Source organism: Oreochromis aureus, linkage group 22 (genome assembly GCF_013358895.1).
Source record: "Oreochromis aureus strain Israel breed Guangdong linkage group 22, ZZ_aureus, whole genome shotgun sequence".
NCBI classification, from domain to species: Eukaryota; Metazoa; Chordata; class Actinopteri; order Cichliformes; family Cichlidae; genus Oreochromis; species Oreochromis aureus.
In genome coordinates, this window is record NC_052962.1 from 1359727 (window position 1) to 1375669 (window position 15943).

The window sequence follows — 15943 nt, forward strand, 5'->3', positions numbered from 1 at the left end:
ACTTCAAGTAATGGACAAACAAGAGACTGCGTCACAGTTCCCTCGGAAATTGGATGTCGGAACTTGGAAGTGTTTTCAGTCCCGAGTTTGTGCATTCAAAAGAAAGCTTCTTAGTAAGGTAGAGCCGTCATGCATCACAAGCATCGCAGCATAAGACTTGTATTTGGGGTTTTTGGACTGCTGCAGTACATTCATGATAGAGCCTGGTCAGTGCTTATTTAGTGAGTCACAAATGGAAAAAGTGGCATGACAGTTTCAAAGTTTCAGTTTTATTACTGTTTATGTTCATTGCCGCCATCTTGGATTGTTGGTAGTGCTGCTCTGACTTTCCAAGTAAGAAACCCTATTCAGACTGGGAACTCTGAAATTCCATCTTCTGAATTGATCTGGATTCTTACCCTGGTTGATAAACATGACCCAGAAACATGTAGACTCTACAAATAAGAATGTACACGGTCACTGAGCACAGTAGCAAAATAGTGTAATAGTTTACACAGTTGTCTAACATGCAAAAGGTCCCTGGCATTGCATCAGGAAGGGCATCTGGTATAATTATCTGCCAAATCAAATATGCAGAGCTATTTGCTGCCACGACCCCTTGTGAATAATGGAACAGCTGATAGAAGCTTCTTAGAAATGAAATCTGCACAATACCTTTGATCTCTCAGAATTTTCTTAACGGACTTGTCAAAAACCTACTTTGCGGCACGCCATATTACCCCTCAGCTTTTCTTTATTAGGGGACAAAACTGACAACTGTCAAGGCTCCACCTTAAATACATTCAAACAGGTTTCAATGCACACATCAAATGCTTAACAACAACCAACCAACACATTACATCTATTTGCTGTAGCTAGTTCTGCTGCAAACTACATACAGTGCAGATTGGATATACTGATATCACAAGTGACTAGATACTGTCCTCACACGCTCTTGCAAAAAGTCCCAAAGACAGAATGACCTTAAATACCATTCATTCAAAACCACTGCTTCCTTTACTTTCTCCCTTTTTGAAATAAAACGTATCGTGCTTGAAAATGTCTGTTAATTCCGAATTCTATAATTGAAATGATCTTTCGATGTTTTGGGCACAGAGACAACGTTTTTACTTGAATTAATGGAGTAACTGTTTACTTGGAACAACAGCTGCAGTCATATACTAAGTGCTGTGCAGCCCATAAAGCCTCTCATCCCAGCATCAAGGCAAAAACGAAACAAAAACAAACGAACACAAATTCCCACAATCAGCTCTCTCGCTCAGCCTTGCACGCGTTAGCACCCCCCGCCCTCTCTAACAGTCCGTGAAGGTATCACTACAGCTTGTTAAACGAATATCGCACTACGGCAAGGCACATAGGACAGGTGACGCTTGTTTGTAACTTGGGAACGACTCTTTCCACTAGAGCCAATCATCCAGCGCCGCCGACTCCATGTAATCCCAAACACTAAAGTCGCTAATGCACTGTGGAGGGGTCTGCTTGCTTTACACGCCAGATGTTAACTGAACACTTGAGTGAAAGTTCCTGTTGTTAAACCGAAAGCAAAGGTTAAAGCGGAAATCTAGGTGACATACATGAGTTTAAGTCAAGTGACAGAAGTAAACCGAGCCATGCTTATTGCTCGTGGGATACTTTAAGCTATGAGGGAAACGATAACTTGGGCCCGAAAGCAACTCCCTCAAGTCCTTATCAAAGCCATTCTGGGGTACGTGCTGTTCTGTTTTCCTGACAGAACCTCGAGCCAAATATCTGACAACTGCACGGCCTCTCGCTTTCTGTTGACATTAGCCAACTATTAAAAAACGTAGATGAAAGTTTCTGCATTATTACAAGCAAGTGTACAATTCGGCGACGGTAAAACGCACCGGGAACGGAATAAAACTTTAACTTGTAGCGAAATTCTTCTTTTATTCCTGCTGTCTCACTCCGACAACACAAGCCGCCGTGGACATGGAGAGCAGGGTCAGATCGCTGTTATGTTTAAATATTTGTTATGAAACGTTGCTGTTTCAAAAAGAACTGCGCACCGAACTGCTACACAGAACCCGACAGTTCTGCTGAGGTCCAAGTCACGTTTGTCCACGAACGAACAATCTAGCGATTAGCAAGGCACATGAATTGCACGAATTGTGAATGAAGTTCGTTATACGCCGTCCCTTCATAGGACATAAACACATTTGCGGCTATGTTAAAAATTAATATGAACATTAGCTTAGGAAGCGCGATGCACCGCGATTTAGCTACCACAGTGGCACACAGCTAGTTTTTGGAGAGGCTGCTGTTAATAGCAAGACTGCTGTCAAAAATACCCCCAACCCCACCCTCTAAAACAAACATACCGCATATGCAAGACGAAGCCCGTGTCCAAATATCACTTGGAGTCCCAGTGGGTGTGCATTCCGCCTCAACTGGAACCAGCGTTGATCTCCGTCGGTTAAAGTGAACGGGACACAGCGCCAGGGTTTAACCTGAAATGACCCGCGCCAGTGCAAATCAGGCGAGGTCTATGCGCGCGGAGTGGACTGAGTGCAGGGTGAGCTAACGGTGTGAGCGACTGTGTCAGTGTTTGCTCTGGACGCTGAAAACTTCAACGTGGAAGCGAAAACAAACGCTGAAAAGAAAGAGGTCAGACACATTACAGACGACACAATTGCAGCTCTCCGACTGAACGCTGTGGGGAATTAGAGAGCAGAGCAGGAACTGAGCGAAATAAGCCTCGCCCTTATTACAAACTCCAAGTTTTTTTCTCCTCGCTCTTTTTCGATGGCGGTTGGCTGCTGGTACAGTAGGCCCGCCTGGTACATGCCGACAGGGCAGGAAACGCCGCTCCAGCTTTATTCTGCACTCGTGTGAGGTGGGCTACTTAGTAATACACTACTACTGTATATATACGCAACACTGGCCTAAATATAGCACATATATTGGACTCTATTCCACTTTAGTCATTTTTGCGTCACTTTCTATAGATACATCCTTTCAGAGATTTGTAAGTTATGCGTGTGCACACAAGTATGTAACAAATGCTTTATGCAGAAACCTGAATACTGTTTTCTAATCGTTTCTTTGTTTCACATAAACTATCATTTACTTGATTCATTATTTCATGTGTGTATGTAGAACATTAAATAAGGAAGAATTTCCACAGCAACGCTCTTGTTTTCACAGACTGCGGCAACAACAGTGAAAACTATTTAAGTAAACCACTGATGAGAAGAAGCATGTTAATCTGGCTGTATCATAGAGAATTAGGTCATCTGAACTTGAATGTCAAAATACTGTGATGTAATAAATTTGTGACTTTAAAAGTTACTCTTTTTACCAGAAATATAACATTTTGGGTTGTCGCTCACTCCTTTCCTTTTTGCAGGGATCCTCCTCACCGTGCCAGGTGGGCGGGCAACCCCCCCAAGTTGTGAGTGTAATGACTGGAGAGCGAGGTGACATCGGAGTTTGAAATCGACACTACAGGTGGATCTACTAAAGTCTTGGATGAGTTTGAATCTTAGTTACCACAGCTTCAAGGTAAAGATCAGAGGTCAAGTTTTCTGAAAATCTGGTAAATGTCAACATTTGAGAACGAGACAATGCAGAAGTTTGAAATTATTACCATAGATTCATCTCAGGTACTTTGGTGTCAAGGTCAAAGAGGTCTGAAAATTACTGATGAGTTTCACATTTATACCACAGGTGCATCTACTATGTTATTAATAGTTTTAAATGAATTTTTTGCAGGACTGAATATTCAAACCTTGGACAGAATTCTGTCTGATCAGAGCTTGACAGGGACGATTCATACAACTGTAAATGATCTGTTAACCATTTTAAGACTAAGAGTCAGTGACATGTGGGCTTTGGTTAGTGATCAGTGTAACTGTGGTTTGTACAAAAGACTTGGCTTGGCACTTATCACAGCTTTCACAAGGATTTTGCTTCTAGCGAAGTAGTGTTTGTTCTTAATTCCTGTAGATCACTTCAAGCATATAGTCAGATTGCACAGCATTTTTAAGGTCTCATTTTCACTGATGAGAAGAGTCAGCGTCACTCCAAAAGCTCCAGTTTGCAATTCTTGTAATTATATTAAACCAGCTTTTTTTCACTTTTGCTTTCACACTCTCTTCAGACTCTTAACCTCAGTTAGTTGACTTGCCTTAAACCATGTAAGGCTTCACCCTGCTGCCTTCTGGCAAGAGGTACCGGAGCATTCGGGCCAGACTACGAAACAGGCCGTCAGACTGCTGAACACTCAGAGACTGGACTGATGCACACACACACACACACACACACACACACACACACACACACACACACACACACACACACACACACACACACACACACCTTTATACATCTCAGTACCTTTTGCACAATGCTCAGTTTTTTTGCACAACCCACTGTCATTGTTGCACTTTCCTATTGCACTGTTGTGCGCCTACATTGTTCTGTTCTTTCTGGTGTTGCACAGTTTTTTTTGGGACACTTTGTTATTTTGTATATTGCTGAAGACCAAGCACATCACCCAAGCATACTCAGTGAGGGTGGTCACTTGAACCTGTAAGGAAATACCCCTCACCACAAAGAAACATCCCAGGGTTTTGGCCTAGCATCTAAAATCCACATCACAATCTGATCATGCAGTTGATCTGATTTGATTTGATCTATTCAATATTCCAGTGAATAATCAGATAAGAATACTTGAGCAATAATAAATATTCAAAAAAGAATATTTCATCCATCATCTGTTTCATTTGTCAAAAAAACAACCCCTTTGTATTTACATGCCATATTTGATTTTATTTTTTTTAAAGAAAACATTTTCTTAAATGAAAAAATGGATAAATAATTAATTCATTGTCCATCCTAAAATCCTTACGGTCAGTGGCTCAGAGTACGTGTCCTGGCAGGACGTGGACGTGCAGGTCCTGATGGCCAACTGGGCCAGATGGGCGACGACCCCAGGCTGCTCGGGTGGAGCACGTCTTAATGGTGTGCAGACCTCCAACTTGAGCGGAGCAGGTCCTGGCGGCGTGCAGGTCCATGAGCGCGGGTGCAGTCGGACCCACCACCTTGGTCGCTGGAGCAGGTGGCGGTGTGGAGGCCGCAGGAGACTGGGCAGGCTCAGTTGAACCCCCAGCCTGGCGTGGCCGGATTCTGGACGGGTTGACCTGAGCCTCCAGCCGATGTGACATGACACTGGACAGGCTCTCCTGAGCCTCTAGATGCCACAGGAAGAAAACATTTCTGTGGAGGATTGGCCATCTTCTTCCTGGGATCTGGTGTGGGTGGCGGGACTGGTCAAGCAACAGCTGCCCCCACCCAAAGAGCATGTATGGGTGCAGGGATGGGCTGGGTCCTGACCGCCCTCCCCCTAGGAGCCAAAGCAGACGCAGGAGCTAGCTGGGTGCCGGCCACTTACACCCATGGAAGAAATATTGGTGTGGGAGAGGATGGGGTCACAGCTGCCCTTGCCTTGGACACAGCTGCAGGGACCCACCAGACACCACCCGCTTCCACCTGAGAAACAGGCACGGGTACAGAGGAGGACTGGCTTATGATTGCCCTCACCTGGGGAGCCGCAAACGACTGAACGCCAGCTGTTCCTACCTGAGGAAGTGGTAGAGGTGCAGGGAGGAGCTGCGTCCGAGCTGCCCAGGGATCAGGGACACAGATGGACAGGGGAGAAGGTTCAAGCAGGATTTCAGATAAAAGCAAAGTCTCTTGGGAAACAGTTTTTAGATTCCCAGTCCATACATTCATGTGTGTGACTGATTTGAAGAGACAGAGAGGGCCCCTGGAACATGGAGACACTAAAAACGAGAAACACCGGGATGACACAGAGACAGAAAAAAAAACTATAACATAAGCACAAACACATAAAGAGAACCAAAACCACGACTGACACAAAACCAAAGAATATTAACAAAACTCAAAAAAACATGAACACTAGGTCACCGGACCCAGCACCATGACACAGTGTTGCTTGTATTTGTGCACATCCAACAGCATAAGTGACTTCACTATTATATAGCGATATAATCAGGATATAATGGTAAATTGCAATCTTTTCACCACCTCACATAGTTCAGCTGTCCAGTTAAACAATAATCATTTAAAAAAATAATAATTTATCCTTTTGGATTCAGGTCAAGACTTACAGTTCAGGCAGATGGCCTCAATAACAACTGTGGAGGAGAAAACTCAAAGCTTTAAACACATGATAATGTTGGTGTGTAGACTTTTGTGATCTCTTGAGAAAATCTGGTTAATTTGTCAATATAGGGCCTATTTGCTGGTGTGACGGCCATGAAGCCTCCTTAGCTATCGAGCTGCTTGGGCGGTCATTGCTGATAAAACTCCACTAAGAAAAGCCTGCTCTAGGAAGGCTTCTGTTTCCACATTTCTTGTGGGTTCTGCTGTGTCTCTTGAGAGCATAAGCATGCAAATTCTTGGTTTATTTCTGTCTAGTTCAGTTCTAGTCCTAAACTCAATGACAGTTGTCTGGCCATTGTTATAATTTAACTTAAATTTTACTGTAAGTTTAGATTTTTAGATTTATTATTGTTACATATGGACAGAGTTTTCAGGGTTTCTGAAATCATAACCCTTAACCCTTGTAAAGTTAACTTAACAAACTAAGTTAACAAGCCTTTTAATGCAGTCAGCAGCTGACCTCATGAACCCATCTTCCCTCTGATCTTCTTCACCTATAAAGTATCTGTGTGCAGTTGAGTCCTTTTGGCAACTAGGGCATTTTGTTCTGGGAGCTGTCAAATGGTGTTACAGTCAACATCAACACATCCCTCTAGACCAGTACACACACACACACACACACACACACACACACACACACACACACACACACACACACACACACACACACCTTACCCAGTTGTTTCACAGATGATGATGCAGGTCAACTGACATTAACCATAAATGTATAAATGCCCCTGATAGTTTGCTTGGCCAACCTGATGATGTAATCCTGAGATATCTATTTAATGCTTGACAAAATGCTGCATCATGTATCAGGTCATGTATCATGTTGTCCAACAGGCATTTCATTGTAAGGTGAGCTCTAAGAAACTTGACAGAATTAAGAGGTGACCATGCTCATCACCTTGTTCACTCCACAGTTTACCACATGACTCGAGATTTTTTTAAGACACTGGTATTTTAATGTCAGTCTTATTTTTATAATAAAGAAGCAGACATGACACATTTAGCAGCTAAAAACACAGACCCAGCCAGATGGCAGATTTGAACCCAGCACTTTGTGAGCTGGCAGTGCTAACCACTGCATGACTGTACCAAGGGTTCAACAAGAACTTAATACTGGCTTTTATAGATGTGGTCAGACCAGCAGCCATGAGAGGGTAACATTAAGTAAGCTGGACTTTAAAGTATGGTACTGAGTCCATCAGCTGGTGGTCCCATAGGCCACAGCTACATGTGTAACCTCTTGTTACAGCATTTAGTTATTTGTGTTCATCAGTTTGAATAGAAAATCCATCAAATTAAGTGTTCTGGGAGCTACAGTGTAGACATAATGTAACAATTTCAGAGACTGTTCTTTATCAACAAAAATGTAAAACTTTCTAAATAGAGAGATACTTGAGATATTGGAAACAATTAAAAAAGTGGACTGGTAGCTTCCCTTAGCTAAATTAGTATAAGGCACAGTTCATCCTGTATTTAGTGCCCAGAACACCTCTGTTCTTTGCACAGCTGCATAGGGGAGACGTTTTCATTTCTGTTGAGGGTTTATAAATAGCACTCTAGCCTTCCACATTCCAGGACCAATTGGGGTGATAGGAGCACATTCTTGACTTCCAGGCAGATATTGCTTTGGCCTCTCGAGTTAGTTAAAAAAGATCTGTAATCGCCTGCTTGTTCGGCTGCTAGTCTATTCATTACACCGCTACCATTTTCCCACGCTGTCCATCTCAATACTGTCATCGTTACTCTAGTCCAGTCATCTTCTCACCACCTTCTTTGAGTCACAGCTTCTGTTCTGCATGGTTTAAATCTGTGCTCTCTGTTATTCTCCTTTGAGATTCACATTTGTGTTTATAGAGCGGTACCGTGTACATGTGTGCACACATGTACACAGAGACACACTGTCTCACTTCATGCTTGCTCTTCCCCTACTCTCTTGTGTCACTTTGCAGTTTTGTCCTATTATTTGTTGCGATTTATGTGAGCACAAGCAGAGGTTTTTGCTTGGGAAGTAACTGTGACCTCGCTTTCAGAGGCTTCTCTAACATTTATTGGTTGTGAAATATGTCAAACTTTTCAAACTTAAACAGCTGAGAGCATCTTGAGCACAGTGGAGAAAAAGCTGCACTGAGGATTTTGGAGTATGGCGTTTGAGCGTTGTGACTGCTGAGGATTAGTGGACACAGGAGACGTGTGGACACAGATCCTTATTCACTACGCTGCTGTTTACAGTTTAAACGCCTTCATCAGAACAAACACTTTGAATTGTAGTGCTGTAAGTTTGGTATAGTAATCTGTCTTAATATATTCAGTGTTTTATTTATTATATGGGGAAAAGTCCTGTCAGCCCTGTGCTGAGAGGGCTGTGGTCATCCATCCATCCTGGTCTAATAAACCCAGATTTCAGGAACACCTTCTTTAGATCCCTTCAGCTTTATTCAACAAATCTTGTCTCAATCCACTTTATATTGTAAGACCCCACAATGTCAATGTAGGAGAAATGTTCACTCAGATTCGTTGATGACACGAATGCAGTTCAGTAATCAAAGGTGTGTTTTTGGATTTTGTTAAATGTGCAAACATTGTTAAATATTGATAAATGCTGTGATTGCCAGATATCCTGTTGGAAGAAAACACATTTACATGAGAACAAATTGATTTAAAGTAAAGAACAGCGTGTGACTGCTGCACAGTGGCTGTGGTTTCACGGACAGTTAGGTCACATCCAGTGTCGCAGAGATTCATATGAATTTTAGCTGATGATGCTGAGATCCACTGACTGAATTCTACATTCATACCAACTTTATACCATCTAGAAAACAGACGGCATAAACAATGTACTGTCAGTGTAGAGGGTGGAAATGAGCCAGGACAGCTCAGGAAACATCTGCTCACATCTGGATGAATTCATGTGTGTACATCTGATCAGCTGATCGCAGCCTGTACACTAAGAAAATCTACTCAATAGAAATTATTGTGAGTTTGATTGTTTCCCACGCTGAGCCATTACAACCATTTTTAGGTTTCCCCACCTGCTGAATCCACTTTAACTGTTCACATATTCAAGTTTAGAGGCAAAGTCACCCTCTACAACGTAGGCAACATATATAAAATCATATATAGATATATATCTATATATGATTTTCCTTTTTTTTCATCAGATTCAAGCTGAGTATAATTCTAATTTACAAAGACTAAAGGTTGTATTCCCATCTACTGATATTATTTCATTATGTTTGCACAAGGTTCAGTTAGCTGTGCACTAAAATAGAAACCTCCTGCAATGAGCTACTTTTCACTTTCTTACTTTGTGTACATTTCAGAGTCTGTACAGTAAAGGTTGAATCACTACTTTTACTGGAGTGTTTTTTTAACAGTAGTATTTTTAGTAAGTTTTTTAACTTTAATTAATTAATTTAATTAATCTATGCCTGGCACACAACAATGCCGGTACATCTAACGTTAGATAATATTCTCCTGAACTCAAAAACTATACTAAAATATAACCCAATAAAAATAAGATAATATAGATATAACCTTTAAATCTAAGCTCTCTTCTTCCTCTCCTGTTTTTTTTTATTTTTTATCTTTCTCCATCTCTGAGTGAAGTTAGCTCTCTGTCTTCTCTCCCTGTGAACTACAGCAGCTGGACCTTTAGCTGCAGCACACTGTGAGACAACAGTTTTTGTTTGTTGAGCTGATAGAAACGTTATATTTGAAATTACCTCCCACTTCAGAAATGTTACTCCCTTTATGCTCGCTCCTCTTCAGTACCGCTAGCTAGATGCAGTAGTATCGCAGTCGCAGGTTACGGACACCTGCAGCTGTTCCTGTGTCGTGGCAAAACAAACAAACAAACGACAACAACAAAAAAACATCCCACCTTTAACCCCTGACTTTGGCTTGTGCCACATCCTCTGCTGGTTATTACATGACCAGGACTGCCTCTCATATGTTAGTGTTTATGCTCAAATTGGTTTGATGTTTGGAGGCTCGCAGTGAGGAAATAATAACTCAACCCAAACGGGTTAACGCAGAAGTAACGAGCCTGTTTTGAAAATATAAAGTGTACAAAGTAAAGGTACTTGTTTAAAAACTTAGGCAGTAAAAGTAAAAAGTAGTCAGAAAAAAAAACTTAAGTAAAGTACAGATACCCGAATTTTGTACTTCCCACCTCTAAATGCACTGATTTCAAGCCACGTGACCACCTGATTAGATATTTGTGTTAATGAGTAGGTGAGCAAGTGTACCTGAAACAGTGGCCAGTGAGTGTATTTTAGTCATTAGGCCCTTTATCAATATCAATATGGCCCAAAAAATCATTGGACATCCTCTTCCCTCCCTGAAGGACCTGTACAGCACTCGCTGTCTCAAGAGGGCACGCAGCATCCTACGAGACTGTACACACCCAGGACACCGGGTGTTTAAGCTGCTGCCGTCTGGCAGGAGGTTCAGGCTGCTGAGGTCCCGAACAAACAGACTCAAGGACAGCTTTTACAACAGGGCAATAGCCCTGATCAGTGCAAATAGCTGACCTGATTGGCTACCTGCCTGGACTTTTTTTAGGGGGAGGTAACAATGTTTAAAACAATAACAATAGTAATATTTATATTTATAACAAGGTGCAATAATAATTAATGTGCAATAATAACAGTGTGCAATACAAATACACTTATTCTTCTTTTTTATTTCTAAGTTAATATACTGTGTTGTGTTGTTTGTGTTGCGTTGTGATGTGTCATATCGTGTCGTATTGTGTTATATGTAGTACCGACGTAGGACAGTTTTTCCAATTTCATTGTACTACTGTACTATGTATGACTGTGCAATGACAATAAAGAATTATCTTATCTTATCTTATCTTATCTTTAAAATGTATTGTTGCCATTTCGGTCTTAATATTTCTAGTAACACTACTCTAACTGCAGTGAGCACATAACACATCCCTGCAGATGTCTTAATGATGTCTTCACACAATGGAAAGTGTGTTAATTATAGAAATATTTGTTAGTTCTGGTGGTAAATTGAATTGATTTGCTGCAGATAGTGACTAAATCTAATTTCATCCTGACCCAGTGTGGGCTCTGACCGAACCTTGGAGCACATTCGTTTATACTTCAGTTAATGGTTTTTGTGTCCAAAAATAGACTTTGAAGCTCTAGAGTAATCTTTCAGACATTGGAATTACAGTAATTACAATGTACAGTGTAGTACAGTGTGTTTAAAAAAACAAAACAAAGCAAACAAAAGCCACAGCACCATCGTGCTGAAGGTCAGAAACAGACTGTGTGCTGACCGAAGAGGCTCAGGCTGAAGCAGTGCAGCGCCTGGCCTATTTTCAAGCATTATTAAAGTTACAGGATTTCACCATTAGATGCCCGTAGATTGCAGACTGCAGTCAGCTACAGTAGGTAGGTAGCTCTGCTAACACTGGTAATTCTGACTGCCGTTAAAGTTACAAAAACCTCTTGACTCATATTTACTTTGGTGGACAGAAAAAATCCTTTGTACACTGTTTGGAGTAACTTTTCATAATGTTGGACTTTAGTATTGAATTTTGAAAACTGAATTTTCTGCTTTTATTTGTATTTAGCAACCAGAAATATTATGGAAACACTGAGAAGACAAATCATTAACATGTGTTGTCAGGCACAGGTGTAGGTGTGGCTGCCTTAGTTCTCTTTCTGTAGCAGAACTTCAAAAAGCTGACTCAATTCTTCTGACCACTTCTTGTCTGAGGTTCAGACCAGCAAGAACGTAACTGTAATATTGAACCTGAAGTATGATCCTTCCACTCACCAAGGAGTCGCCCCAAGCTGTGGGTTCACCTCCTGCTGAACTCACAGAGCAGCAAACAGCCAGTCCAGAGACAGACTCTAATGCAGCATCACTTTCATGGCTCACTCCTGAACTCCTGTGAATAGGGGTGGGTTTTGATTATCGATTCTCCGATTAAAATCGATTCTAGCTTGAATAAAATGATATCGATTCATTAAAATCCTGAATTGATTTTTAAATATAAATTTATTTTGCCAGAAACACCAGAATCTCAGGTTAAACCTCACCAAATTTCGACAACCACCAAACAGCTATAAACGTAAATGAGAGCAGGCACATGGATTCTGCACAAAGACCTGAACACAAAGCGCGGACCCGCTGACGCATCAGAATCAGTGAGCTGGTTTAGTCAAATTTGGTTGGAGAGACAAAACCTGCAGCTTCAGAATCAACGGCTGTATCCCATTTCAGGGTCTGCAGCCTTAAAGGCAGCATTTTAAGGCCGATTACGTCACAGCGACGCGCCGAAGGCTGTCCCAATTCAAAGGCTGCTCGAAATGCTCTCAAATGCGTCCTTCATTTCCCTGAATTTTAAGGCTGTGGCGGTGTAGAATTCGTGGCCCAACATATCCCACAATTCATAGCGCGGCAGTCGGTGTGGATAATTTTGCCGCAGATGGCAGAAGCGGAGCGGCCAAAGAGTAAACTGTTAAACGTAAGTACTGAATATGATGTCACTTTTTTATGTGCAAATGTTTAATAATGAGGAACATTAAAACACTACTGTTGGCCACATGTCGGCAAAGTTATGTGACATTAGCGATGTTTGTACTTTCAGCGTTTACTTTGTTTTAAAGCATTTAAAATATAATAATACACTAGTTGACCTTAATCTTACAGAGAATGTGATGATTTTATGGATAATTAAAGTCAGTCATATATCCACAAACACAACAAGCTGAAAGTCAGTGATGCTGCTCGGTTTGCAGTCCTGAATATGACGGCACAAGCAGGATTCACTGCACTGTTAATGTTAGCTATGTTATATTGCTGCCTCTGTTCGGTGGTGTCGAGCCAAACGGACTTTAACGTGTGTTTGAACGAGCTGACGGTTCACTCGTTAAGCTGAAAGAAAGATGCTTTAATCACAGGAGTCACACATGTGTCCACTGGACCATCTGGGAACTCTTCTTGTTTAGCACTCGTAATAACACAAACACTAAATCCTCCTTCTCTTGTGCTGTTTTGTAGCAGTGTGTACACCTGAGACTGTCACCTGTCTGTCTGTCCTGCACTCTCTCTCTGTTTCTTCTCTCTGATTGTGGAATAAAAGTATGAACATGTATTTATAAGTTACACTTGTGTTTGAATCCTGCAGCTTATCACACATTTGATTTCCATGTGTGACAACTGCAAGTGTCCAGAGTGAGGACAGGCTGAGGGACCCACTGCTGCACATCATCTGTGAGGCTTTGCACCCTGATGATCCACCAGGACAAACTCAGCAGTGTGTGAGGAAGAGGAGGAGGAAGAGCCAGCAGCAGCTGACAGATGGAGAGAATAGACAGACTGTTCCCTGTTTGTGAAGGACTGCTAGAAAAGTTTAACATAACTAATTGTCTGTGCTGAATCAGTCTTATTAGGTAATGTTCAAATAATGTTATCATCCCAGTGTTTTCAGTGTGGGAGAAAGTACTCAGGGCCTTCAAGTTACACACTATGAAAGGCAGCAACAAGTTTAATATTCAGAAACCTAAAGTATGTATCAGCAGCAGAATGGAGCTAAAAATAAATGTTTGTTTCAGTTCTATGAAGCTTTGAGTATTTTGGATTAGTAGCACTGCTGTGTTTGTTGCATCATATTGCTGTAATTGTTTATATGCTTTATATATTCTGAGCTAAGTTGATCTATAGTGTTACATCATATTCTATAAGGATGTTATGTGTTTGTAGACTTTCTGCCCAGTTTGACCCATTTAGCAGAAGTCAGCCTGTTTAAGGCTCTGATATCTATTCTGTATGACTTAAAGCAGTTCTGACATGGTCTGATTTTCTCACCCAATAAAGGAATATTTCATATATCAGTCTGATCTTCATTCTATCAGAAACAGTTATCACAGCTCGTACATTTGCTTTTTACACATGTATGTAAGCATTGAGCCAAATTTAGTAATGCCAACATACCGAAGGAACAACATTTGTCTCATATAATACATCTGTATATGCACTGTCAGAGATATTTGTCTTTGAGTGAAGATTTAAGGTGATAGGAAATATAAATAACTGCAACTTGAATCTTTACTGAAGCTCAGTGTTTGACACAGTTCACTCACATGTGCTGTACCAGTGTACCTGCACATGTGATGTGACAATAAAAGTGATTTGATTTGAGACTTCAAACTCACTGCTGTAAAAACTAATAATGATTAATAAATAACTATAATATTGGCCATATCATATTTACACTGACTTTAGTCTCATGAACATCATTAACTAATTGATATTTATATTAGGAATTGGTGGGGTTTCTCTGGTGTGGTGTCACGGGGTCTGCTTCTGTTTTCAGCACAGGTAGGCGGGGTGGTGTGTCACGGGATGCTGACACACCGGCGGTACATCAGACGTCATTTGATGGAGCGTTATTTAGGAGCGGCGCAACAGACGTCTGGTGTCGGAGTATTGCCACCTCCCCGAGTGGTAACTTGTTTATTAATTCTCTGCGGTGTGCATACGGCCAACCTATGTCTTGGATTTGGTTTACTTTCCTGTTGTCCTGTATCCTCAGCTGGATCTATCACCCGCTTACCTGTCAGCTGTTTGTGAAGCCGCATTTCCGGGATCTCTACGGGGATAGATCTCAGCATTTCTTCTACTTCCCGGGAATCCTCGCCCGAGTCTGTACAGCCAGTGTGACAAGTGAGCTCTCCAACTCTCCCCATGTTTATTGTCGTTTCTTACCGGTCGTTTGGCATCCTTTCCTAAAGTTACGTTTTTCCTTTTTCCATAGATCCACCCTGCGTGTGCGGGTTACCCCTTTCCCTCAGAATGCGTGTCAGCTCCCTTCTCTGGTTTCCCTCCGTTTATTTGTCGGCGTACATATTCCATCCCGTGTAAATAAGTTGGACACTGTAAATAAACAGCACTTCCTGCATTTTCTGCGTTTCTGTGTGTTCTGCCATAGAGTCCGTTTACTTAGCATAACAATTTACTAGCTAATCTTAAAATGACTGTTCAGTACAGATATGAAGGCCAACAATCATGTTTTACAGCCCTGTGGTCTCAGCCTCAGATGCTTATTAAATCACACAAAGCTCGTGTAGAAACAAATGAACAAAATATGTTCTCCTTCATTTCTGTCAACTACACGTTTCCAGGTATCATGGTTGCTAGGCAACCTGGGCAGCGCAACGGAGGCTAGACTGTCCTATTTCACAAGCCTCGCACTTCCGGCCCTAGCGGTCTTTGAGTACGCGGCCCTTGAGGACCGTTGAGGCTGCGTAAAGGCTGCAGACCCTGAATTGGGATACAGCCAATGAGCTGTCTGACTTTTGCTGTTTTGCTTCCACCAGGATAAAATCACACTTCCTGCACATCTCTCTCTCTCTGTGTGTACTTTAAGATAAGTTTCCCATCTAAAAATCTGTTTTCTGCATTATTCACTTGCTTATTATGCACAAGTCTACCGTTGTTCACAGCGCTGTCAGCCGCTGTTTTTTTTTTTTTTTTTTTTTTTTTTAAATTTACTGACTTTCGAGCAGAAAGCCTCATTTCTGCTGTTCAATACTGAAGAAATTTAAACTTTTTAAAATGATGCCAAATTGCAAAACACTTTGCTGTGTCTCCAATAAAACCTCTGTAACTTTGCTCTGCTTCACTTCAGCAGCATCAGGTAATGTTTATATGTTGATTCATGGTTTTCTTCTGTTTTTGTTCTACTGCAGAATATTTTTAA

The 15943-nt window shown here is 41.5% G+C and overlaps 1 protein-coding gene and 1 long non-coding RNA gene across 4 annotated transcripts in view; one reads left to right on the forward strand and one right to left on the reverse strand.

Annotated features, from left to right (window-relative positions):
* thrb (thyroid hormone receptor beta) overlaps positions 1-2677 on the reverse strand; it is a 112362-nt gene extending 109685 nt beyond the window's left edge. The window contains exon 1 of one of the 2 annotated variants that reach the window (XM_039605528.1): positions 2340-2677. The gene's annotated coding sequence lies outside the window, so the exon portion shown is untranslated. The remainder of the gene's footprint in view (positions 1-2339) is intronic. The other variant, XM_039605529.1, reaches the window with a different exon arrangement.
* Positions 1488-15142, forward strand: LOC120435684. Of its 2 annotated transcripts, none has more exons than XR_005609835.1 (5): positions 1488-1705; positions 3368-3522; positions 14558-14688; positions 14777-14907; positions 14999-15142. It is a non-coding gene; the product is annotated as an uncharacterized LOC120435684 (long non-coding RNA). The 2 variants fall into 2 exon arrangements; XR_005609834.1 differs by lacking the exon at positions 1488-1705 and adding an exon at positions 2729-2854.
* Positions 15143-15943: the final 801 nt, after the last annotated feature.